Consider the following 27,227-nt stretch of genomic DNA (forward strand, 5'->3'; position numbering starts at 1 on the left):
CAGTTCTGGGACCAGATTCTCATAGCTCACTGGAGAAAACTTGGAGTGTGCCCTTGCTCTCTTATATCCCATTTGACCATCATGAAACCAAAGGAGAGATGTGTATTAGAAAATAAAGTATGTAACCAAAATTATTAGCATTTAAGAGAAAGATTCTGGCAAAGAAATGCCTAAGTCCTGACCAAAAGTTTAGCTTACTGTCAGCAAGAAGCAGCAGGGAATATTTCCTCCTGTTGTGTTCATGTTGCAATATTGCACTTTACCAGAGCTTTTGAGCACTTTCTGAAAGCTTCCCATGTGACTAAGATTTGGCATGTATCATCTGTTTTTTCACCATTCCTCAGGGAAGACAGGCATGAGCAGTGAAGTTCATTGGGTTGTATTATTTTTGAGGGGTTACTTTAAATTGTGGTTATGTATGTTGATGCATATCTATACTACAGAAGACAAGGCTGAAAAAGTCACTTTGCACTTGCAGCAGGCAGACAGTTCTAAGTCTGTGTAGGACCTCAGTTCCTGGAGGCATTTATTCCACTGGCTGAAACCAGCACACATAACCTTTAGTTTTATGGAAAAGAGTCCTCTTCTGCCAAATGGGCAAGGTTGTAGCCCATAGCACTTCTCTTATATACAAGAATGTGTGTGTGTGTATATGATAGAAGTCTAGACATCAGACAGAAGTCATTGAAAGTTATGTCTGTGTTGGAGTTGTTTTACTATGCCAGAATGCTGTAAAGGGACCTTTCTAATTAAACAAATAAAAACCAAAATATATGAGCAAGTATGCCAATCAACAAATTTACTATATGCTATAAGTATTTTGTGCAGAGACAGATCACAGAACAAAGTTCTCTGTCCTTTGTACAGGGGAAATGAAAATATGGTACAATCATGCTGACTGTCCTTAGTCATAATCCTCATGTTTTGACCAGCTCTTCTCATCCAGCCCTTTGTTTTCCAAAAATCAGAGAAGGGCACCAATGAACCTATCTGCAGATTTAAGAAAGGGGAAGTACACTTCAGCATCACATTTTTGTTTAAGATCTCTGTTTCCATCCATTCATGACAATAGCAAAACAACCAAGGGTTTCAGTCATGCAGTTCAAGCATGTTGCAAAATAAGCATAAAATTATTTACAATTGCTAGCAACATTCCACAATACTTAGAGCAGGCACAGAAATGCTTGAACTCCTCTGTGAGTAGTAAATAAGCCCATATGGTCTTGTCATCTCTCCTCCCACTCCACACCCTAAAGAACACCAAAAAAAAAAAAAAAGAGAGAGAGAGAAGAAGAATAAAAGTAACTAAACAAAACAGGCAATTCCTTAGGAATTCTGTTGTATTCAAAATGCCTTTGAAATTATCCAGCAACTAAACCACAGGCTCCCTCATCCTTTTGGTCTCACAAAACAACTACAGAGCATCTTCTGTGCTTAGATGCAGTAATTACAGACAACATGCACAAAGAAAAGCAAATAGAATAATTTCAATTGCCAGAGCCAAATATGCAATTGTGCATCTATAAAGGTAATTACAAACCAAAAGATCAGTCATGGTTCTGGTTTCTTCAAATTACTGTTTTGCCCTGAAGAAAAACAATTATCACGTAAGTAATCCTAATAATTTTAACATTTGTTTTGCATATCAGCATAAAATCTGAATTACTAACTTTTTTTTTTTTTAAGTGTGTAGTAGCCAAACATTGTATCTCTAACTTCTAATTCAGGAAAGCCTTGGTCCAAAAAGGCAGTGATGGCAATGGAAAGACTCCATATAACTTTTCTAATTCAGAAAAGAAGTGCTGCTTCAGATATTTTTTCACTCTTCTTATCTATTTTTAAGTCACTTATCTCTCTTGCCAAAAGCCATTGTAAATATAAGGAGCACAAAGCTGAGAGACTCCAAAGACAGGTATATATCAGAAGCTGATGTATTGTACTGTTGCGTTTCAGCTTTTCTGTTGATATATAGGAAATTTCTTTACTTTTTGGTATTCATGGTTAAGCACCTGGTCAATAGTTTTGTATACAATAGCCAAACACCCTGAGTACCTCCCCAACCCTTGACCCAAGTCATTGGGGATGGCATCTAGTTACTGCTTTCGGTGTGGGTTGACCCTGCAGAGGATCCAAGTTTGTGTAGAGAAAAGCACATGCCCTACTGCATAAGTATTTGAGCAAAATACCTCAGAGGAAACCAGCCTACTGCCATCTATAGACCTTGATGAAGAATCTCATTAAAGAAATCAAAAACACTAATGAAACGCCTGTGTGTCAATGTGATATTTGGAGTACATTTGGCCTTTGGAAGCATTCACCATACATTCCACACCTCTCTAAACCTATGATGTCTTGTCCAGGGGAGAAGGAACCACAAATGAAAGCAGACCTGGCTGCTTTCAGGAGCATTAGCTCTCAGGAGTCAGATCGCAGCTGAAAACCAGAAACAGAAATTAGTGTTATAACATCAGTGGGAGTGATCTTGATGAAACCTTGAAAGGTGGCCTCATTTCAGGGGCAGTGAGGGGAGATCAGGTCAGGCTTTTCTGCTTTTTTCCCTGTGGACAAGCCAATCTCCATAGTAAACTCAGCTCACACATTCTGTCAAGGATGAGCTGTTGAGCCAATGAAGGAGTAGGCCAGACTCATGCTTGATGCCTCGTTTGGGCTCAGCTCAGCATCCACTTGTAGATCCAGGCCAAGAGAACCAAACCCAGCAGGGATATTTTGGCACCTTCTCCTGGCGGCCACAGTGATCTTGCATATCTATTATGTGTTTTCATTTTTTTTCATACTTTACATATTTAGTCAGCCTTGTTGGCCGATGTCTGATTTTTGGCTTGTTTCACTATGGCTTGGCTGTACCTTTGATCACTTGGCTTGCCCAAGTCTAGTATCACTTGATTTGTAAAGCTACTACAGTTTCTTGACTGGACAGTTATAGACTGGAATCCATTTATGAAAGTTTTAGGTTAGCATTTCATGCCACATATTAACTATTTTTTTCATTCATTGATTCATTCATTCATTCATCTAGCTTGCTGAATACAGAGCGGCAGCATATACATAAATTTGGGAAGAAGACTGAGGATGAAGACTATGATCTGTAAAGGTCATGAACCCTCCTCAGAACAACAGTACCGTTAGCAACTCCGCACAGTATTTTTAAGGTGACATATATTATCTCATTTTATGATATATATTTTCCTTTCCTCTATAATTGTTAACCTCTCTTTCCAAAGGACACACTCATACTGTCTTTCCCTGCCTTAGCTGTAGGCAACAGCTTTTACCTGAGAGAAAGTTCTCAACAGGTCTAGCAATGCAAAGGACTTTGCATAGCATCTGCATTTCACCCTGTCTCTAGCAAAGAGAAGCTACCAAGTACTGAGGCACTTTCCAGCCCCCTGGTTCCCACCACCATTGTCAGAAGTCTGCATGACACAGCAGTACTCACAAGATCTGCGAAGGACAGCATGCAGTCACAGAGGCAGGTAAGGTTCCTGGCCTGGGGGACCTGCACATTAGAAAGGATCACTTCTTATTTCTACCTCCTCTCTCCTTTCTCAAAACACTTCTGTTTCACCTTCTTATTTCTGCCCTCATATTCCCCGTTCTCATGGCCGGCTTCCAGCTCTGCCTTCTTCATCTGCACTTCCTCTCTTCTCTGTGGTCATTGCCACTTTTCTCCTTCCCTCCCTGCCTGGTCCTAATCCCCTCAAGAACATGGAGGAGGGGAGAGGAGTAGCGTGAAGGCACCTGTGAAGATTTTCAAGCCACAACATTGGGCTGCTTGCCAGCTCACAAGAGGTGCACCTTGTAAAATGTTATGCATTGGTGCACAATAGGTCAAGTAAGAAGAAGAGTTCTCACAAAGGATCACATTAATGATACTTGAAAGGACCAGTGCTTTCTCCTGTTCTGTTATGTGCCCTACGGTGAAATCTTTCTCAACCGAAAAAGTGCAGGAGCAGCACAAGTGTGAATGCCTAGTCCCTCACTGCCCCCAAAGTGTTTCAAAGCCTCTTCAGGACCATTGTCATGTTAGCAAATGCAAGCACATGCCACGGGCATGTTCCACAGGCCAGGCTGCCTCTCGTGATTTCCTCCATGTGAATTTGGGGATTGAGCAGAGGCTACTTTAACTTGACACTCTTGTTTCAGCCCCAAGCAAGCAGACAATTCCTGAGGCAGCTGCAGGGAGTAGTTGGCTTGTGAGCAGTCACCCGCAAAGCCCTGGCTGCTAATAAGTCACTGAGTCAGGGAGGGCTTTCGGCAGCAGCAAACAGGCTGTGGGGCATTGCAGGAGTAGTCTCTGTCCCAGGAAAATGACTGCATGGCTTATTCTTTCAAATGGTAAGTGAGATGTGGTCACAGGCAGAATGAAACCAAGAGAAAAAGCCCGACAAATAGCCTAGTGGCTTGTGAGAGAGCTGAGTCTAGAGAAGATCTCTTCTGCCTCATGCAGTTGGGAAGACCCACCATAAGAGAAGCTTCACTGCCCGTCTTCCTCTGGGGCTGGGGCTTGATCTGGACTACCCTGGAGAAACAGCAGGCAACATGTAGCAGAAACTCCTCAGCTCTGCTCCCACAGCAGTGTGGCTTTGCTCTAGCCTCAATTCAAGACCCAGCAGGAAAAGCCACTCTGTAGCTCATAGTGGGCAAATGTTTTCATTATCGGGGCCAGATGCTGGTTTAGGTTATGGGCGGAATTACATGAATGACATCCCTTTCTTCCCTAGGACTTTCATGGTGGTTTTAACACACGTGGGCACACCAGAAGCTGTTTAATATGTGCAGGGTTTAACAGAAACTAGTTGCCTTCTGCTCCCTACTTGAGGTCACACTTCATCATCCCACAGACTGCACTCACCCAGCTCTTCACTGTCCTATGGGCACTTCCTATATTCAGTGTACGATTGTGAAGGAGCTTTCCCCTCCAGTCTTACACAATTCCTCTTGAGGTACACCAGTGGCAAAATTACAAGAGGGAGCTTGAGGGGCACGTTGTCATTTGTGCCACAGCCAAGGAGTGAGCCCCATTCCAACAAGCGAGTACACAGGAGGAGGCAGTGCCTTTTCTTCATTGTGCTCTGCAACTCAGTAGAGATTTGGAGGTGAGAATAGGATTGCAAGGTGTAAGATGATTTACAAATGGAATTTGATAGTATTCCTGATGCCTGTGTTAATATGTAATGTTATTCCTTCAAGATGTGTGGTCATAACTGGGAATTACTGAGTGGAGCTCGGGGCTTAGAAGATTAAATTTGTATTTGCAGCCTTTTATTTTTGGAGCATTTTTTTTTTTAAATGACTGTTCCATTCTGCCAGCAGCCTTTTTGCCTACTGTGCTGATCAAAGCCCTCAGCTGTGCCATAATCAGAATGACAATAACAGATCTGTTTGAAACCATCCAAGTGTCGTCTTGTACAGAACAGCCGTGTTGAAAGATGTTTGTGTAAGGATGAAATACCTAAGAATGGCTACATTACTCTTCAACCACAGGTTGTATGTGTTGCCTTGCATGTAAAATCTCTGCCTAGAAAAAGAGGTATTAGGCCAACTGTGCCTCCACTCAAAAGCTGTCAACTGGAAAAACATAGCAGTTCATGTTCAAGACCACCAGCATTTCTCTGATGGTTGCTGAGCTCAGATGAGCAGTGCAATGGAAGGACTATTCAGATTAGTTCCAATGTTCAATAAATTATACTAATGTTCTTGTGTATGTCTCCCTGGCAATATAAGGATACGGAAAGTGGCCTCAGAAAAATAATGAGTTTTATTATGGAATATTAAAACCACCTCATTAAGTATATTGAAGTATATTTTCTTTCTGTAAAAGAAACTGACAGAATTCTGCAGGAAGGCTTGGCATGAGAAAGAGAGCAACAAAAAACAGTGCTATAATTAAAATTAATTTTGATGGATTATTACTATCATATGAACAATATAGGGAAATCTCTGGCCTTGGGAAGAAAGGTGGAGGAAACTACCTACCTTATTTTAAGGTAACAAGAGCTATTGAGTAGCACAGATGTCCTTAACAGTTGTGAACTTGTCCTGAACACTTGTGAACAGTGCATTAATGTTCTCAGAGACTGGACTTGCCCCTAGCACTTCTTATAGCAATTCAAGACACTTTAAAAAATAAACCCATTTACTGTCCCTTCCAGAGAATAAAAGACTTGAGCATTGTTTAATAATACTGAGCAGATCAACAGCAAAAATTCTCAACATAGAGAACCAACACCATCAGGATAAAATGCTGTGACTTCTTTAAACACCATTACCTTCCTAGAAACTACACAAGACATTTTCCAGGGTGCTGGTCACTGGCAAGGCTATAATGAAAAAGATTAATAGAGTCTATAGTTTGGATGTCCTCTGATCTCAAGAATTAGATGAAATGGGAACGGAGAAGGAAAAAATTGACATGGAGCTTCCACAAAACATGAGTTCATTCTAGGGAAGATCATACTCTGCCTGAATGTCCTCTCTGATTGCTCACAGCTACACAGATACCCAGCCCACTGGCAAAATGGGTAGTGTTGGCAGTGGTAATTTTTAATCAGCTGATTCATAGACCATAGATCCATAGTGATCAAAAATGGGCCTAAATTGGCCAACTGGCTCAACTTGGTAGTGGAAATTGCATCAGTGGAAAAATCTATATACTGCTTTGTGATGGTTTAATCCCAGCTATCAGCTGAGCTGCCATGAAGCTGCTGGCTCACACACACCCATTTCCCAGTGGGGAGTAGGATAGGAAAAACAAGTAAAACTCATGGGTTGAGATAAGAATGGGTTAATAATTCAAACAAAATAAAATATACTAATAATACTAATGATAATTGTAATAATAATAATAATAATAATAATAATAATAACTGTAATGAAAAAGAGACACAGAGAGAGGATAAAACCCAAGAAGGACAAGTGATACACAATACAGTTGCTCACTATCCACTGATCAATACCCAGTCTACCCCAAGCAGTGACTGGTGGCTCCTGCCAAATCCCTCCCAGTTTACAGACTGAGCATGACCTTCTCTGGTATGGGGTATCACTTTGGCTAGTTCAGGTCAGCTGTTTTGGCCATGCTACCCCCTAAATTCCCACGTTTCTGCTCACTGGCAGAGCATGAGACACTGGAAGTCCTTGATTTAGGGTAAACACTACATAGCAACATCTAAAACATCAGTGTTTTATCAACATTATTATCATACTAAATCCAAAACACTGCACTGTACCAACTGCTAAGAAGAAAATTAACTCTATCACAGCCAAGCCCAGGGCATTCATGACAAGTTATTAAAAAGTGGATGTATTTTGACCACATTAGTCTAACTGTGGTATATATCACAGGATATTAGACATGCCACTTTACTCACACCCTTTAATTAAGTTTGGTCTGCATAGTATTCATGTAGTTATCATGTAGGCTGCTCACAGCAGGCTGACATAGACCCAGTTATACCTGGGGGATGTGGTCAAAGATTGATGGATTCCAGTGGTTCTGAGGAGTTGAGTGTTCAAATTTAAGGAAACACAAAATTAAACAGTTTCAGAAAAACTCCCTCATAAGACAGAAGAAGATCTCAGCAAAATGGTACCAGTGTCACTGAAATGGAAATGGTGGTGTGTTACTGAGTTCCACTACTATGAAGCCAGAGGTCTGGAAACTAGCAACCTCCTCTTAAAAATCTCTATTTTCTAAACAGGCTTAGATTATTCAAGATAACTGGATATAACTAATCAGAGCACAGCTTGCCTATTGTAAAAAGTCTTAGTTTTCTCTGAAATGACAAGAGCAAACACATATGTTGTTGGTAATCCTGCTGCAAGTGTAGTCTTCTTCATTTTAGCTCTGCCATTGCCAATGTAAGAGCTAAATATATTAACAGCTTAGTTCACAGCTAGTCTAAAACCAAAGCAAGATAAATTGCTAAAGCATTTAATTATTTTTCTTTAGTTACATAAAGCATTCAGAGTTTGTATACAGAAGAGGAACCAAGTGGAATAAACTGGATCAGACAATATATAGGTATTACTTTTAACTTGTAAATTTAAATGAGGTCAAGTTACTTGCCTTGGAACAAGGAATGTTTGAAACGTAAGAACATCCTACAACAAAGATCAATGCTCTTAGTGAGAAATGAGATTTTTGGGAAAACACATCACCCAGCTTAAAGCCAACATTTGATATTCAGTTCAGCCTGCCCTGATTTCAGCATGAGACTGGACTATCTGCTAGCTCTTTCCATGGTTCCCTCCAAGTCACGACTGAGGAACAGAGGTTCATTTAGTCTGGTTAGCTCTAGCCCTGCCACTATGTCAGCTCCTCCTGTTTTCTGGATCAATGGCAGCCTCCAGTTATTACCCAGTGGCCTCAGTCCAAGGCTGGACTTTCCAGAGGCTGAAGCATAAAAGAGCAGAAGTCTAATGCTGGTGATGAGCCAGAACACTTGGTTTCCAAATCAAGATAAAACAGCAATAATACTATTTTTTTTTCCTCCTGTGTGAAGGATCCTGGGTTTTTTTTGATCTGTCCAGTGTAGATCTCATCAGTAAAGGGCTTTTACACACATTTTCATACACCACTGCCATTGTCCTTTGTTCCAGAGCTGTGTTGGCAGAATACACCCAGTCATCACAAAATGTATCATTATTATGTGCAGAAACACTATTGAATAAAGTCAGTCTTGATCAGAACAGAACTGTCTGAACACAGCTCGGTGCTTTTTCATTCTGGGATTAATTAAGGCTGAGGAAAACACTGCTGAATCTTCTTCTGGAAGACCAAATCCAAACACTTTTTTAAGGCACATCATGAACATTTGCTCCTACATGTTATTTCTGTGTTTCCTAGCAGAAACTCATTAGCAATTCCGTAGTGAAGGGATTACTCATTAGCTGGTAGCAATATGGAGCTGAAAACCACATAAGAGTGCCAAAGAAGGCTTTTATCTGTATTGTGCATGCCAGATAAAGGACAAAAGCAAAAACATGGCAAGGCTTGAAAGTTTTGACATAAGTGTTGTTCTTTCAGTCAAAATAATTTTGGGGGAAAACCTCAAAAATACTTGGGGTCAGCTCTTACAGGGAATGAATGAATATCTAAGGTTTGCATGTAAGAAGGGCAGGTCCACAAGTAAGCAGCTGAAAAACTTCCCCAGGCTTGGCACCGCAGCAAAACACGTGCAGATCAGATACTCCTATTGCCAGAAGTTCTTTGCGTGTGCTCCGCTGCAATAATTACACGAGATATCACACGTGTAGTTACAGATTTATAAAGGAAAAACCCAACAGACAAACAGATGACAGCTGCCCACAATGGATCCATGGGTAGTGGAGTGGAGGAGCTCCTGCTCATTCTGCTTTCAGACACTGTTAAAACAACACATTTCTAAGTGTTTAGTCAGTGTCCTGATACTGTATATTTGTAAAATGTTATAAAAACTCACATGACCATATTTACTGAAAAGAGTTTAAATTCCCTTCACTGGACTTTTTAGTATTCAGCTCAAAAGAGAGTACCTGACCTACTTAAATTGCAAAAATCTGTCTAGATGCTTATATGATCCATTTTTGTCAACTCAAAGTCCCTCAGTTCAAAATGTTATCACAGATAAAAATTTAAAACTAAGTGGCCATATCAACATTGTTTTCATTGTCAGTGCACACAGTATCTTGAAATCCCTTACTACAGATTTATGTGCATCTTTAAAAAAAAAATCATCAAATGCAATATTCTTTCTAATATTTTAAAGTGGACAAAAGATGAAAAAATGCTGATCCAGCTAAACTTCAGCTAAACAGCTTCCTCCAGCATTCTGAGATTGCTGAGATTGAGATTGTTAATTTTTATCATCTAGGAAATCAGAATGTACCTTGGGGGGGGGAGGGGGGGGGAGAGAAGATGCAGAGAAACACAAGGTGAGAGGTCAGGATTCAATTCCTATCCCAAGAAAAAACCCTCTGGTTTTGTGTAATCTTACTTGACACAAAGCTGAAGGAGATCTCTCGAGCCATCGGCCCAGACCCCAGAATCCACAGTAAAAAGCAATGTATGTACATGCATGCCTAGTATAGCTGCTATAGAGTGAGGGTCATGATGGGACAAGACTTGGATCACTGCATCAGAGAGGCCCTGCTGCTGCACATGCATCATCACTTTGGCTTCAGGAGATGAATTTCAGCAATGGTGTCATTTGTCAGTGCTTTATGCAATTATGTTGAACCACAGCTCTCTCTGCTGCTGCAGACAAAGTTCCACAGCTGGTGATTGGGAACCATTATAGAAAGAAACCCCGAGTGAGAGTTTCATTTAAGGTAGCAATTGCTTCCCCTGTTTTTACCTCTGAGCTCCACCTACCCACAGTGGAATTTCAAGGATTTCTGGGTTAAAAGCTCAGGCAATTATGACTGCTTGGTAGAGAGGCCTTCCCTCTTCATCAGAAGGTGAATGCCCAAGAGCTCCTTCTTCAGGAGAGATTTTCCCCTTTCACAGTGAGCAGGCAGATGTTGATTGATCTTTACCGTGGCAGCTGGTAGGTGGAGCAGACTCCTCCCAGAAGCAGGAGTAGGTGGGGGTAGCCAGCCCTCCAGCTGCGCAGTTGGGGCTAAGGTTTGCAGTCACTGCACAGACTTGCAGTGAAACTTCATCGGTGCAAAAAGACCATACATAAACCTGTCTGGCTCCAAGGAGCAGCACAGCTGACTGTGCACCAGTCCACAATCCCTTTAATCTAGATGAGAGTGCTGCCCTAGCATGACCTACAAGCTGAAGAATTAGTTAATTTTCCCCTCTGATTAATAGCTCATGTAAAATTAGTAGGAAGGAAAAAAGATGTGCTAGTTAACCACCACATCTTTCTTGGCGGGAGGATGTAAATGTTGAAGGCAGAGATAATATTACCTCCCCTGGGCATTAGACACTTGGTGGTTTGGAGCACATGCCTTTGATAATCAACATCAGTATCTCTTTCATGTCACTGAACAGAAAATAGGGCCTCTTCAAAGAGACTAACTCAGAAAAGAAACTGTTAAACAGGCCTGACTGGGTGGAGCAATGCTGGAAATTAAGTACCCTGGAGGGGCAGGATTAGAAGTGAGGTCAGCACTCTCAGACAGGGCAAGGGAGTGCATTAATAGCCCTCTGTACTGCCTCTGAAGTTCAGATGGTTGTCACTGAATATCCATGCAGCCCTCTCATTCTCCCCCTCCATATGCTGTTCTGTTAATTAGCATTCTGCCTTCTTGTCATAAAATACATGAATTAGCTGGTGGCCAGGAGCTTACTGGCCTAAGCTTTTGAACTTCTGTGGAGTTTCAATTACACAGCCTCACTGAGAATTATTTATTTTATTTTAATCCTGACTTTTTCATAATGTTAATCCGCTAGTAGATACTTGTCCTTTATCTAAGACACCAAGGCGTTCAGCAAATGCACATGAAAGAATAAGGCTTTGTTCCTGTGCCATCCGGACTCCTGTTTCATGTGTGCTTCAAATAAAGGAATTATTCCTTTCTAATGACTCAGAGTTTTCTTTGCTTTAACCCTTCTAGAGAGAAATTACTAGCTGTACGCTGATGACTTAATTTCTCTCCTGGATGGCAACTAATACAAAATTAACCTTTCAGCAGAAGCACCTTTAGATAAGCACATCTGTTTCTAGCCTGGGAATTTCAAAGGTTCTTAATAAAACTGGGTTTTCAGTAGCAATGTTTTTTGCTATTGAAAGTGCTTTGCAATGTTCTATTCTTCTGGACTGTCAAAGCAGCTCAAGGAGTGCTGCAGAGCAAGAGTAGGGAGTCGAGGCTGTGCTTACAGGGGTATCTCTGCAGCATAACTGAGAGCTGTGGCCAGGTCCCCAAGTGAGGTTAAGCTGTCCCTCTGTCACTGGGCTGTTTGAAAACACAGAGCCCTCGGAGCCACATGCAAGGCATAATGCACCCTGACAGCACACCCTGTGTCAGGGCAGGCTGGCTGGCCTGGGCAGGGAGCAATGATGGTGCATTTGTGCTGCTTGCTGACCCACAGCTCTGAGTCACGAAAACCAGGAGATCTTGGCAAGATACTTCATTGTAAAAATTCAAAGATACCTCCTGATGAAAGCAAAAGGAAACAAGAGATTTTGTTTAGGTGACTTAAGGTACAGCCCTTCTTTGAGTCCAGGCTCTTTGTCGCAACTATTTTTATGCACAGCTCTTTCTAACAAGGGGTTAGTTTCAGTCCAGTATAAACATGTATAAACCAATTAATTACTGTCTGCTCTGGCCAGGAAACACTGTTCAGCTAAAAGTTGCTAGCAGGCCCAGTATTTAAGCACAAACTGGTTGTTTGGATTCTGGAGTCTCTAGCATCTTAAAGAGTTTGTCATTATCTGCAGCGGTCTGGGCGTGTACTTTTTGAACCGAATGCCAGCAATTTGCTCACTTCTCAAGTTGATAAAGAAAAATGGAAACACTTGACAGCAAATCTTCCACCGTCCACTGTTCAATGCTTAAACCGCTCTGGCTTAAATTGCTTTGCACATTCTCTCCCCGATGTGCTTGAATGTATTATTTCTTTCCATTTCCACTTCTTTCCAGGAGTAGGATTTTACACTTAACCTCCTAGATCACTTCAACAGCCAACCCTAAAAGCTTAGCTGCAGATGACCTTAAAACCTGATGCAGATATTTTTTTCCAAGTAACTTGGAGTTAAGCTCTTGAGAGGTTCACAAACTGAGTGTTGTTTCTATTGAACTAGAGAGCAGAGACTGGTAAGCAGGGTTCTCCCAAGGCTATACAAAAAGGCCAGATGCTTAAATGACTTGAACACTTTTCCTGTGTGCCCAGCTAGCAGGAGTGCCAAGGGAAACAGGAGAGATTAAAACTTTATCTCACACAAGAGACTGCAGCACTGCCTCCCCACTGTTTCTGCTGCAGATTTGGGATTTAAGTTACATTTGGGAGGGGTCTGGCTGGTAAACCAGCATACCCCAAACACATCTGGGCCTGCCCCTAAATCAGCTCTACCAAAATGTGCAGGGAGCATTACTGGTACCCTGGCAGAGCAGCAATCTCTGTAGAAGAGCAGTGAACCAGAAAATAAGAGACAATATTTGTGTCAGGGCTCCTCTCTCAGCTCGAAGATCACTGCATTGGCCATATTCACCATTTAAACTAATCCCTGCTTCATTGTGCAGATGCAGATCTTCAAGGGGATCTTCTCCAAAACTCTCCCCAAGAATTTTAAAGCAATTAAATTGCACAGGATCTTTTTGAGGAAAGTACTGCTGAGTGCGGATTTTTGGCATTTTTTAAGTAAAAGACACTGGGGCATGATGAAATTAGGAGTCTCAGAAAGCCAGAGTGGAATCAGAAACAGACCAATCCCAAACTTCCAGTGTGTGCCATCACAGACTCATTTCTTCGTGATGCGACACAGGAGATCCAACAGGCAAACCTTGGATGCTATTCTAAATTGCTGAATGTAGATGAAGTTTGTTACCCTAGTTATCTAGTCCTATTTCTGATTATCTGAACTCTTAATCTGAGTCAACTGGTATCCAGTTCAATGGTATCTGTATAGGTCCACAAGGCTGGCAAAAATTTACAACTGTAGGATATTCTTATTTTTTAAAAAAAAGGGAAAAGGGATACATGTGATAAATTCAAAGATCAGCAAAACTCCTCGGATATTTCTCTTCCTCTACAGAATTGATACAGTACATTCTAATGCAGTTTTGAAATAAGATTTAGCGCTTTGTTTATGCCATGTTTAAGAATTCATATGTATTTTGTATAGATAACTGCAAATCAGTGAATTCTATTCAAAATTAACTTCCACTATTGCTTGTTTAGTTGAGAAACATTTTGCTGAAAAGCCACAATAATAAGAGTGACAGTCTGCTCAACAATCTCTTTTATCTCTTGCTTTGCAGAGGAAAAACACTTGGACACTGCTGTCCCTTTCCTCTTTTTGATCCTGCTTCAGCCAGGGATATCAAAAGATGCAGGTGACAAACTGGATGCATACACTTGGGACAGTAACATATGTTCAGCAGTACCAATGAGAACAGTGCAATTAAAAGGTGGTTTGACTTATAGAAAGGAGGCTGATTAAATCCAAAATATGCAGACATACAAGCAGGTATTTAGTTACTACCATTATTCCATGTCAAGATGGGGTAATGGCTTTTTTTTTTTAATTTCTTTCAAAGAGGCAAATACATAGAACTCAAAGCCACATTCTCCTTCATGGTGCACTTGTTACTACAAACAATACTTGTAAAGGGGTCTCTGTTGACAATGACAGGCCTGAGTAAACACTCAGCTGGCACACAGGTTTCCATTAGCACAAGTTTACATGCCTTGTCATGCTTCCCCAGCCATCATTTGTCACCATGCTTTGCACAAGATCAGCAAACACTATCCTCTCACAAACTTTCCCCCATTACTTTCTTAAGAAGAGAGGAAGAAAAAATAGAAAAAGGGTGAGGGGTTAGAAGGGCAGCATAATCACTTCTTCAGCAGAGCACACCAGCTTTGCATTGAAGGGCAGCTTCAAGCCTTCCCTCCACAGACCAAGAGCAGTGCCCTGCTGCTCAGCAGTGTCTGAGGCAGCTCTCCTGGCATAAAGCTCTGCTCCTTGACAGCACAACAGTGCCAGAGCCACAGAGTGAAGCACAGCCAGGCTCGGGGCTTGTTTCAGTAGTACTTAACTGGCCACAGCTTCTTGGTGCTACCAGCAGATCTGGAAGCCAAGCAATTGTCAGAAATAATCTGTTTTTAGCTTTCACTGACCATAAAGACATAGAGAAGTTTCTTTGCTCATGCTGGGCTACTGATTGCTCAGATATATTCCTCACAGAGAGAGGGTGATTCAGAGGCTGGGCACATCAGGCAACTTCAAGTACACACAAACAACGAGTCCACACAAACACAAAAAACCCGACAAAATATATAAGGACTTTGACATAAAAACCACATCTAAATAAAAGCAGTCCATTCAGGGGCATGTTTATAAATGTACTGCAGAGACTGACCCTCACACAAAGTAAACCTGGAGCTGCTCAGGCTGTGGGCTGGTGATCAACATCTGGTGAAGAGTCAAGAGGACACTTTGTCATTGCTCCCCCCAGCAGAAACACAACCCTCCACTCAGTCTGGTTCCAGTTTAGAAGCAGTGACATTTAGTGAGTCAAAGTGACCTCAGCTTCATTGAAACTCCCTGACTGCTATTAAACAGCCAGCAGGGATTTAAGGAATACCAGGAACCAGATGGAAAAGCACCAGGTCTGGGGACAGTGAAGCTACAGACCCAAAGGTCATTAGTGCTCCATGGGGACTGCTTGAGCCACATGCGTGCTAGTGCAGCCCTCCGAATAATAGTGGCTGCAGAGCTTGGCCTGGGGAGAAAACCCCCTTCCCTTTCCTTCCCTTCCCATCCTGCCATAGTCCCCAGCCCTCCCCTGGCTGCATCTGCTGCCATGGGCGTTTAAGCAGGAAAAGCACCTGGAAGTCAGGCTGCGCACGTTTGTTTTTATGAGGCAGGGCAAGGGGTCAGGCAGCAAAACAGAGACAAAAAAGCAGACGACAAGCTGGTTTTGTGCCTCCCTGGCAGTGAGAGCTGCCACCTCCCTGCAAAGCCCAGGCAGCTGCACAACTCCAGGTCCCACCCTCTCTGAGCTACCTAGAGGGTATCCATCAGGGGCAGGGAGAGGGCAGAGCAGCAGTGGTTCCCCCCAAGAGTATGGCTTTTTAGAAAGGACAGGAAAATGAGACAGTTTAGTTTCTTTTGTTGCTTTCTTCACAGTTAGGAGAGTAGGGCAGATTCAGACATGCTCCAGATGAACACCATTCAAGTGAGCCACACGTGCTCCCCCTGCTAAACTTCTGTTAAACAGGTACGGCTGAATGCCAGACACTGGAGGGATGGGTTTCACACTCAGCTGCCCCAAGCACTGGGGGAACAAGCCCAAGGCCTCCCAATGCCTGCTGTCACCCTGCCACTACATGCCACTGCCAGCTCCCAGCATCCACAGGGGTACTACAGCTGGATTTGTCCATACAAACAGTCTACACTCTTTCCCCATGATGTCACCTGACTACACGAGCGGCTGTTCAAACAGCATCAAAACTCCCACACTTCAGGGACAGGTACTTCCCTGCTGCCTTTTCTCCTCTACCACTAATAATCCTCTCTGCCAAAGCATACATTCAAATGTGTGGAAATGAAGCAGCTGGGGCACTGCAAAGAGCTAGAGCTAGGCAGCCTAGCCCTCAAGGGCAAACTGACCCTGGCAAGGGGGTGCTAGGAAATCCCAAGATAAATCTGTGAAAGTACCCTTCAAGCAGGACTTGGTGCCCAGCCTGTTCATCCTTAGATGTTACTGCCCCTTTGAGCAGGATGAGTATCAACACAGGGGGTGGGGGACCTTTGTCATGCAGCAGGAATGTTAACATCCTCCAGACTTAAACGGCGCCATCTGAAGAGCAGCTAATATTCTGAACTTAATTTTTCATGTGTACATCATGAGGTCCTAATAAAAATGTTGAAAACTGTCTTTGTTGTCCTCCAGTCCCTACAGGACTCACTCCTCCTTTGGCATTTCTCATTGTTGTCATCTGTAGACAACAAGATTGTTGTTAAAGTTATGGTACCAGCTTTACAAAATGAAAAGGATTTTTTTTTTAAAGAGAGCGGAAAAAAAAGGAGATGAAACAAAACAAAACTAGAAAGAAGATGGGGAGGGGGAAGTGGAGGAAGAGAAATGTGCCAGGAAGCAATATAAAAAAAGCAGGGACTTTTGATGTTTTCTTTTCCCGCCTCCTTCATTTTTGGCTGAATTATAGGGCGTAGCATAGTATTTTCAGCGCATCTTTTACAAACTTTATTTAGTTCAGTGATTCACATTTCCCGAGCAAGGTTAACCAAAGGGAGGGATGTTTCTCCCTTTGCCCCTAACTGCTCCCCAAATTTCAAATGAATTGTATCACATTGTTAAAAAGAATTGTCAGAAAAGAACTTTTCCTGATCTCCTCCAATGGTTTTCCCAACAATGTGCAGGATGGTTCATTACTTATTCACTTTAGAGAGTAATTTAAAAATACTCTACACAACCTTGAGCCTCAGACTTTGATAAGACATAGACAGGCACATGGTTAAGATTGAGAACTTCATGGTCACTGCTCTCCTAAGCCTGCCATTTTTTTCCAAACACACATGCATAGTCTGAAAAAGCAAAAGGTTACATATGTAAGTCAGCTGACTTTCTTCCCTGAACAGAGCTGAGCACTCTCTGGGAAAAGCTGGAGCTGAAATCAGACGCCCAGAGAAGACATCAGAGTTTATCTGGGACTTCTAGGCCTACACTGACAGCACCTGAACCTCCAGGCTCCAGGAATTCCCCTGAGCAGCACAGGCTGCAAGCTGATGCCGTGCTTGCCTCTCTGTGGTCACAGAGACCATAAAAGTGCCAGAGTGATGACCCCTCATCAGCCGGCAGAATTTATTTCCTCTGTTTCCTATGCAATACCTGTACAGCACTTGAAGCTTGACTCCCAGCCCATGACCCCAGCAACTGGGAGAATATCTCCAAAAATTCATGCAAGGCTGTGTGAGGGGCTTGCAGACACTTACTTCATTAGCTCTGTGCAATCTGTGCACGGCTTCTCATCCTTTCTGGCTATGCATTAGAGGGAACAGCAGCAGCCACATCAGGGCTCCAGGAGAGGGAACACATGTACAGTGCCTGGGGGGTGCCAGATACTCAGTTAAAGCAACAAGGAGTTAAGTGGATAAAGCATGACAGGCAAAGCAGCCCTGTCAATAAGAGAAGAGATTTGAAAAACCCTGTGTCCGTCAAGGAGCATCTGAATTATATTTAAAAAAAAAAAACAGCATAGGAAAATTTTACCCTTTCCTGCTTCCTTTTTTCTGGCTCAAAGAAGCTTCTACTGTCCCCACAAGAAACAACTGTAAGGTCAGATTTCTTTGAAAGGAACAGAGAGGAGAGCCTCTGGTTTCTTTCCAAAAAGCAATTTATTTTAGCTTCAGCAAAGGTCAGGAAGCATAAATTGCAATGGATACTCTTCCCGTGTAGCCAAACATATTTCCAAGCAGAACCATGACGTTATAAGGAAACAAATGAGTAAATATAAGGAGACCAAAGAAAAACCGAATCTGAAAACATTTCTGATTGTAGAATGATATCACTCTCACATGTAAATGTGTGGGCTGAAGTGGAGGTCAGAAGTGGTAGAAGTGACTTAGATAAGCATAGAGGATCAATTTTGGAGGATAGTTACACATCAGAAGAAACATCTCAGCAGTGAATGACACTCCACCAGCTTGACTTCGTCTTGATTTTATATTGCAATCCTTTATGCAACAACAGAAAATGTGCATCAGCCAGAAAACTCATAACTCTGCTGGAAAATGTTGAATGCACACAGCAACATAAGCAGTCTGTTATCTACAGTAAAGGAGGTTTGTTTAGGTCCTCCAGCGCAACCTCCATGCTCCTAAGAGCACCATATTTCACTCTTTGGATGCTTTTATTCCCACATGGCTCCCTTCTAGTTACATGTAGCTCCATTTCAGCCAGTGATGGAGAAAAAAGCAAAAGGATTACCTGGGGAACTGCTTAGCTTGTAAACCAAGACTATCATACTTACTTTTGTGGGCTTAATCCACGAGGTATTTAGTGGATATATTCTTCAACCCACAAAAATTAATGAGATACAGATCCTACAAGGGGAAAAACTACTGGATAGGTTTCTATTATTGCATATTGATATCCCTAGTGCTAAGGAAGCCTAAGAAGAAGTGGAAACAATATGGCTGTGTCTCCAGAGGGCCCTGTCTATTTACTTTTGCTTAACACTGAGCTGGATTTTCACTTGAGTCAGCACAGACTCTTAGGAGCCTTGCCTGAACATTTGTGGAGGATGTCTACTGCCTGCCTGCAAATGGTCTGTGGCCAAGGAGGCCAGAACCCTCTGCTCCAAGCACCAGGAAATGGAAACAGACCTTCTGGTTTGTGCTCACATGGCACCCAGCATGGGGCATCACAGACTATCCGTTTTCCATCCTACTGCCGTACCAAAGCAATAACAACTGTCTTGCTGAGTTTCCAGGTAATAAAGACAAACTTTTCTCTAGCTGCCATGGCCACTGACAGTTTATGTTAATCAAAGTGACACCAGCATAAAGTGCTGGGCTGGCAGACTAGAAAGCATTTTACCTTCAGCTGTTTCTGATATGTTTGTGTGCACAGTTCAGTTTACCATTAGGAAGGGCAAATAATGACCCATCACTAATTTAAGGCTGGATCCCTTAAGTAATAAATTGAAAGTCAATGTTTAAACAAAGAGACACAATTACAAATTCAGCATGACACTCTCCAGAAAAAGGGTCATTAGGCAGCAGAGGCCAGACAAACTTCATCTGCCCCCTAGGAATTTTCTGCTGTACTTGAATGACTACCAAAGAGACCATTCATCTTTACTGATCCCTGTTCCTAACCATACAAGGCTCTCAAGAAGTCAAGCCAGTGACTGGATGTAGGTGTGTGATGGGTTCTACATGCCATTTTTGCAAACCATCACACAGACATGGGACTGGTACTGAGCAGCCCACCAAGCAACCTGCTATGCAACAAAGGATGCGTTTTGTGCAGCAAGGCCCAGTGAAGGGAAAATACTGTGGCTCTGTGACCATCTGAGGGATGGGAAGAGACCTAAATACACCAGTGGAGCCCTTCCAGTGCTGATTCACAGAAAAGAGCATGGCCTGTGGCATCACAGACCATCACCAGTTCATCCACCATCATTTGGGAATGAGAGATGTGTGAAATATTGCTGAAGGACTCATAAAACCTTCTCCCTACCTCTCCCCTCCATAATCTTGGGGCAGAATGGCAAAAAATTGAATAGGATTTTCATCAGGTTAGATGATGCAGCCATGTGGCTGTTCCTACTGATTTGAAGATAAAATATACATATCAGAGCTGTTAGGTGCTTGGATACACACATAACCTTCCAGTTTAAAAGACTATTTACTATTTTCTCTACCCCTTTAAGGTATCTGTCAACACTGATAACTCCCATCTAGGACATGAAAACATTTAAAGTGGTTCCACTTGACAGTAATAAAATTATTTTTTAAGAACTTGTAAAACCTAAACAGCTCTTTTATTACACTCTTCCAGCAAAAGCCAGTAATGTTTCCTGATAGACAAGAAAGAACAATTGTACCCTATGGAAAAAGGCATTTGAAAGATAGACTTATGTCCCCTAAAGAGCATTCAAAGCAGACAATGGTCATATTAAAAAAAAAAAAAAAAACAGGGGGAAAAAAACTTAATATATATTCTCCTAGGGTATGGTTCTGCTTCAAAAATGCAGAAGAGGATGGGAATTCACTGAGTGTCAGCATAATACAGTCAAAGTGATGGAATAAGTGCCTGGTACATAACCAAAATTTTTATTTTAGTATATGTCCAGATGGTTCTTGCTGTCCTGATGTATAGTTCTTAAAGCTTTCCTTTTCTTCTCTCTACTTAGAGTAGGAACCTACATAGTCAGTTGTCTGGGTGAATGAAAAATAAGTCTTCATTCCTGAGCACACAGTTGTATGCAAATATTCCTATTAAAATCCCTGTCTCAAATTTAACCTCTCAGCAGTCCTGTGGACCAATATGTTCAGTCTCCTCTAAACTGTAAAAGCTAATGAGAAAATGCTCCCACAAGCTGAGTCTGACCCTGAAGCTGAAGAGCTCGGTTAACCGCACGAACCTTGAATGTGCAAATGAAGAATCCTCCCTGCCAGATGCTGCTGCTTCTGACAAACCTCATCCTCAAACAGTGTCAAGCATATGCAGCCCAGTGGGTGAGTGCTGCAGGGACAGGTGGCTTGGTTGGTATTTCACTTGGTTTTTTTCTTTAATTTCTATAAGTTTGGCTTTTTAACTCCTTAGGCACTTTCAGAGCAATAGATGTAGAGACTGAGTGATTTTACGGGTTGAATGATAGGACGATTGCTCCTACAGCTGTTTGTTGTTTCTTTTTTTCCCAACCTGCCTCACTTCAGTGCAATGACAAAGATGTTCATGCTCAGGAACAGGTCAGCAAGAGACAAACCTTGTCTCTTGACGCCTGATGCAGTGAGGAATTGTAGGGCATATTTAGTTGCCAGCTTGTTTTGGCTATACACCTGCAGAAAAAAGGTACAAGCTGAAGTGTCCTCCATAACTTGGTTACACAGCAGTGTAAAAATCATTATGGGAACTCCAATTCAAAAGTAAAAATTAAGGTTTTGATTTTAAAAGCCTAACCAGTGATGTGTTTGATGAGAAAATGAGAGCTGCCATGCCTAAATGAGCACATCTGGTCAACTTTATTTTTAACAGGACAAAGACTCTTTTCTCTGAGGCCAAGATACTAGGTCTTTAATCTTTTTCCATATTTCTCATGCTTATCACATACAAGCTTATCGTAAAGATGTCTTTATCACTTCTTCCTTTTGATTAAAGGCTATGAGTAATGCTAGCCAATATCAATAACAATGCCCTAAAAATAAAATTATCATCAAACCAGAACCTTGCAGGGAACAGTGTTAGTCTCACTAGTCCCTCGTGTATAGATCAGACAGTGCACTCAGAAGAAAAAAAAACCCACCACATGTGAAGAGCAAGTCTCCAAATACATTATGTTTGGAGAGTATAATTCATCTTACAGACAGTGAAATCCTGGGTGATCTTTATTTTACATTAATCATACGGTTAAATGGCTCAGGTATTAGGCAGGCAGGCTGGGGAGGAGAGAGGGGGAAGAGAGAGAAGGGAGAAAAAGAAAAAGTTGGCTCAAAACTTCATTCTAAACAGAAACCAAATGTTAGTCACTTTGAAGTACAATAATTTTTTTTTAAGATTTAAGTCAAAAGAAACAGTTAAAATAATTAGTCTTACCACACATTCAGCGATCCTCAAACTAAAAATCAGTGCCACACATAGGCATATAAACATATAAACAGAAATACACATTGGTCAAAAATATAGGCAAGATGTATCATCCATGTGAAAGGTGAGACTACAACTAAACAAAAAAAAAATCCATAAAAGGCAGTGATTGCCAACCAAGTTTTTACAGACAATTGGTATGCATATGTAGTGTGGTAATGATAAGGACATTTAATCATCCTAAAGGAAACAACAATTGTGGGAAATCATTTGAATAGTACTTAGAAAGATTATAAAATCCCAGTTCCATGTCATTCTAAGAAAGACCAGTGTTTTCCCATAAATTATAGCAGATTTCAAGGAAAAACAGGTAATGGTAAAAGAATCAAAGACATATGAAAGTTTTCCGATTTAGAATGACATTGCTCATTATGAAGTATGTGGTTCTAATTACCTTCTTTCTAAGACCATTAGACATACATGTTGAAGGTACTTTTCCACATATACTGAAAAATCTTGTAAAATTTTCACCAACAGCAGCAATATTATTAGCAAATTGACTGAATTTTCATTAAGAGAATGAAATTAGGAAACAGTCCAAAGATGACATTTCTGTCTTTCCCTGCCACAATCTACTGCTGGAGAAAAGCCAGACTATAACAATACTTTTAATATAAACACCCCCAGTTCATGTGGATCTTCACACCAAAACCCTGTCTCACCTACCAAGGTAAGACTCTGTATTATTCATTTTGGGTGAGAATTTTCCTTCTAACTTCACCTAACATGTCAGTTTCATACCTTAATAATGCTCTTCAAGCAAGTAACAACCCATAAAATGACTTTTTTCAATATACTGGTTTGTCAGGTTTTTTATGCACATCATAATTAGCAGTTAATTTGTGTATGTACATATTTATGTCCTGGAATTCACAGACTGTGATGTTCTTTTACAGAGATTTTAGGGGAAAAAAAAGACAAAAAGCATTAATAAAGTTAACTGAATACTATGAATTATTCTGGTTTTGAACATGTTTGAGCAAGATAGAATGAGGCATTTGACCTGCTTTTGATCATTCACTTTCACAAAATATTTCAACCAGGCATCTGATCTGCATGCGCTGTTGATTTTTTTTGAACAGTGACAAATGAAAACATGTGCAGAGCTAAAGCACAATCAGTTATGTGGAGGTTAATAAAATGTCCTGAACTGGAATTCCTTCAACAATCTGAATTTAAGCCTTCTGTACATATGTTTGCTTTGGGTGTATTTGAAGTTGGAGTTCATTAATGAATAAAATTGCTGGAACATCTGCAAGTCTGCTTGGCACCTGCTATTTTTGGTTTTTTTGGAATCCAGTAATGACATTGGGATGTGTACCTCTAGTCATGTTAATTGAACAGAATCACTGGAAAAACAGAGATAATAGTAAAAAGAAAAATATAAATATTCCCCTGATTTTTCCTGACTACAAGCCATGCAGATACCTGATTTCCTTTTTCTTTGGTGGAGTAGTGATGTTTCAGTTCTGAATCAACAGCATGGTACCTTCCAGGAAAACAAAAGCTATTTTCTGTTTTGAGATCTCATATAACTGGGGTGTGTGGTCTAAATCCAGATTTTTGCAGGCAAATGCTTATTTTCATAAGAATTTTGGGTGACCCTTACCTGACTGAGCAGCTCATTTATCCTGCAGAAATACTGGTTTCCCAGACCAGCTCCCACACTCTGCCAGAGGTTTCCAGAGCTTCACACTGTACTTTCTAAACTGTGCCTCCTGCCCAGAAATCTCAGCTATAAATTGTAGCAAGAAGGTAGCACTTACGGAGAGGGGAGGTACTGGAACAAAATTAACAGCATGGGATGGAAAATCTCTGATATTCCTACAATTAAAATCTCTGTAGGAAAATCTCTGATATTTCTACAATATCTGAATTCCTACAATTCCTGTATTCCACATCCCAGAAAGGGAAAAGGTTCTTTTAAAACTGCTAATGGAACCTCTGTCAAAAAAATTCATAATCCTTGTGTGTGACTGACAGTGAGCTACAATGCACATTTCTTTTTTTTCTCCCTTGATTTATTCCTTAAAATACATTCTCCCCAACACACATAAAATTGAGCAAATATGTTTATAATATTCTTGCAAGTGTCCATAATACTAGGCATTGGCACCTGCCTAAAGGTTAATTACAAATCTGCAGATTTATGTTTCCCAGTTAGTGTTTTCACAGTTTGATTTCTGTGAGCAGCAGAAATGAGCACAACATGAAAACTCCTCTATCCAGAGCACACAATGTGACTCTGCTTCAGGTCCTGCCCAGACCATGCACAGAGACCCAGGGTTAGCTTAGGGAGTACCACTGTGCTTTTACAACCTCTCTGCCATGAAATATGGGGTGTTTCTCCCTTGAAGAAGAAGAATAGCTTGATTTATGGCCTGTGAAAATATGTTCTTGTTAAAGAAGATGTATTTGTAGCTCCGGACAGAAAGGAGGTGTTTGGACCAAGGGGTCAGCTTGTTTCAAGAGAGACACATGAAGATCTCACAGGTCAGAGTCATCCCCTATTCTTGAAGACGTTCTCTTAAGTGGCTGACAGACTCCCTAGATTGCTCACACATTTGGTGGTCAGGAAATTTCACCCTTTCTTCTCAGCTAGGGATTTAGCATCAGGCCTTCATTACTTACAACGGAAGGATTGCTGTTCTCCAGGTACCTCAGGATGCTTACTAGAAACCTGAAGATGCAGCAGGCTTTCAACACGTGCATTTTACCTCCCCTGTAAGTGTGGCTCTCCATCACTCAGGTGCTCCATGTCCCAGCTGTGCTCCTTGCTGGGGGTGGGCAGAGCCAAATTTTCTGGCATGAGGAAGAGAGGGGCTTGGGCATCCAAAGGGAACCTAGCAAGTGACCCTTTGTGAATGAGTGAAATTAAGAGGGAGGTAAGCAGCTGCCAGCACCCAGAGGTTGATCCTCAGGACTTGGATATTCCACACTGATGGGGGAAAGGCTCTTGGCAGTGAGAACCTCCCTACCATAAGAAACCAAGTAGTAACTCAAACCCATCCTGTAAACCCCATCTCTGTGTGCATGAATCTTGGCTATCCCTCAGTGATCTGCTGCAGTAACCCTGTGTGGGTTGCTCACCCTTTCTGTGCCCCAGTTCTCCTTTCTGCTAAACCAGGGCAGTTACTGGCTTACCAATTGCCACAGGAAAGCTGTATCCTAGGAAAATATCAAGATAGACTTAACTAGACTTATAAATTATTTTGATATTCCCAGATGAAAGTTCCCTGCATGTATAAAGTTTTATTATTATTTCAGCTGCTCCTTTCCTAAAGAAAATTTCCAAAAAAAAAAAAAAAAAAAAAAAAAGACTTTAGAAAAGCATCAGATTAAGCATAATACTTTTCTTGTTAATGACTAGCAAAACATCATACTTGTAACATATGGGACACAAGTGCTTGATTTCTGTTTAGGACACAGGATTTAAGAACTAAAGCAAATTTCATTCCATGTCTTACTGAAATCTGATGTAATTTTCTCTTGGAAAATATGTGTTGGGACTGTCCGGCCCTGCTTCTTTGCAACTTACACAATTTCAAATATAATTTATATAGAGACTAACCTAAGGTCAATTATTATTACCATCTTGAAGAAGTGATTGTAAACTGGGAATAGCTTTTGCTTTAATCATTTCTTTTGCTCTACTAAGCAAAATAGAAATAGTTTGTAGTGAAAAATGTGTCTTCCAGTATAAGCATTCAATGTCAAAAGAAATCATAAGTTTAAAAATGATAGCTTTCAGCTGTTGCTCAGTAAGCAGTCAGTGTTTCTTCTCTTCTGGAAAGCTGATACTCCCTCTTCAGGGGAATTTAAATGAATAAAATAGGAATGGGAGAGTGCAAGGGACTTAATGAGGCTGCAATCTGTCTCGTGATTCTCTGTGTAGGAGATGTTTAACATCATGTTCACTACCCACAGCTGCCACATGTGGGTTGTGCCTGAAGTGGCCATAGTTAATCTCTGCTGGAACATGCCATGGCGAGGTTTGGTGAAAGGCCTTGATTTTGTGTGTACAGAATGGACTTCCAACACCATAGCTCAAATGCGAGGTAAACCAAGAAGGGTCAACCAGTCTTTAACAGAAAGCAAGAGGACAAAGTTCAGGACAAGTTTTGCCATTCTGCCTGGAGAATATCCATGATCTGCAGTTAGAAACAAAAGACATCTGCAAGAATTTGCTGGTACTTTTCAAAACCACATCAGATAGAAAATCCAGAACTACAGAAACACCAGGGTCAGTCCTCAAATTTAATATGCCCATTACTGCAGGGATTAAAGAAAATAAGTCTATAGATAGTGTAGAAAGCTTTCCCACATATATCTGCAACACATAATGTGCAAGCACCTGAAAGGAACCAAAAAAGGGAAAGTTGCTATACCATTTTCTGGTTTGGTCAGGAGAATGGAATTGCCAACACAAAGGCCTTCCTCTGCTTTGAAATGGAGGAGGTGTGGAGTGTGAAGACCCTTCATTACCTCCTCTTGGCAACACTATCGCTTTTCCACAGTTTGATGAAGCCATTTAAGGGCCAAGTTGTAATCTGAGTCACACTCAGTTCACACTATTCCCTCCCTCAGCCCACAAGGCTGGATAGAAGATATACAGTGTGCCCAGCTGTGACTGAGAACAGCTCATCACTTTGATACCAGCACCCATGCAGGGGTTAGTCAGAATCCGGACTTCAGACTGAAAAATATGCAAAATTCCTCCAGTCCCTGTTGCTGCTGGCACCACAGCTCGGGTCACAATGACACCCATTTGAAAGCCTTGCTCCAGTTAGGCAGCTTTGCAATGCAGCAACTCATCAGCAAGCAGACTGGGTCACAATGACATTTGAAAGCCTTGCTGCAAGAAGCTGCTCCAGTTAGGCAGCTCTGCAATGCAGCAACTCATCAGCAAGCAGACTGCTCAAAAATACCATGCACAAGTTTTGCATGCTGAAGGCACCACTGTCTGACACTTCTAAATGGGTCAAAAGCCCAGAAATTGCCTTCTGAAAACCAGCTGTCTTCTACACAGGAAGATTCTCAGTTTTGACTGCAGATGTCATGGTTTAGGAATGATACTCCCCAGTTCACCCCCATGGACACTCTCCCAAATCAGATGTTGCTCTCTTGCTTCCCCTTCCCCTCCCACTGCAGCAGGATGGAGTTGAGAATTGGAAGCAGAAAAGGTAAAGATCACATTTTAAATTACAGCCATC

At 41.5% G+C, this 27,227-nt stretch overlaps 1 long non-coding RNA gene across 2 annotated transcripts; it reads right to left on the reverse strand.

Annotated features, from left to right (window-relative positions):
• Positions 1–782: 782 nt before the first annotated feature.
• LOC120500829 lies at positions 783–17,987 on the reverse strand. 2 transcript variants are annotated; one of them, XR_005627184.1, is made up of 4 exons: positions 17,911–17,987; positions 17,634–17,745; positions 1,139–1,250; positions 783–990 (listed from the first exon to the last, which is right to left on the reverse strand). It is a non-coding gene; the product is annotated as an uncharacterized LOC120500829 (long non-coding RNA). The 2 variants fall into 2 exon arrangements; XR_005627183.1 differs by lacking the exon at positions 783–990 and having other exon boundaries at positions 1,000–1,250.
• Positions 17,988–27,227: the final 9,240 nt, after the last annotated feature.

Source organism: Passer montanus, unplaced genomic scaffold (genome assembly GCF_014805655.1).
Source record: "Passer montanus isolate IOZ18808 unplaced genomic scaffold, ASM1480565v1 scaffold19, whole genome shotgun sequence".
Taxonomy (NCBI): domain Eukaryota; kingdom Metazoa; phylum Chordata; class Aves; order Passeriformes; family Passeridae; genus Passer; species Passer montanus.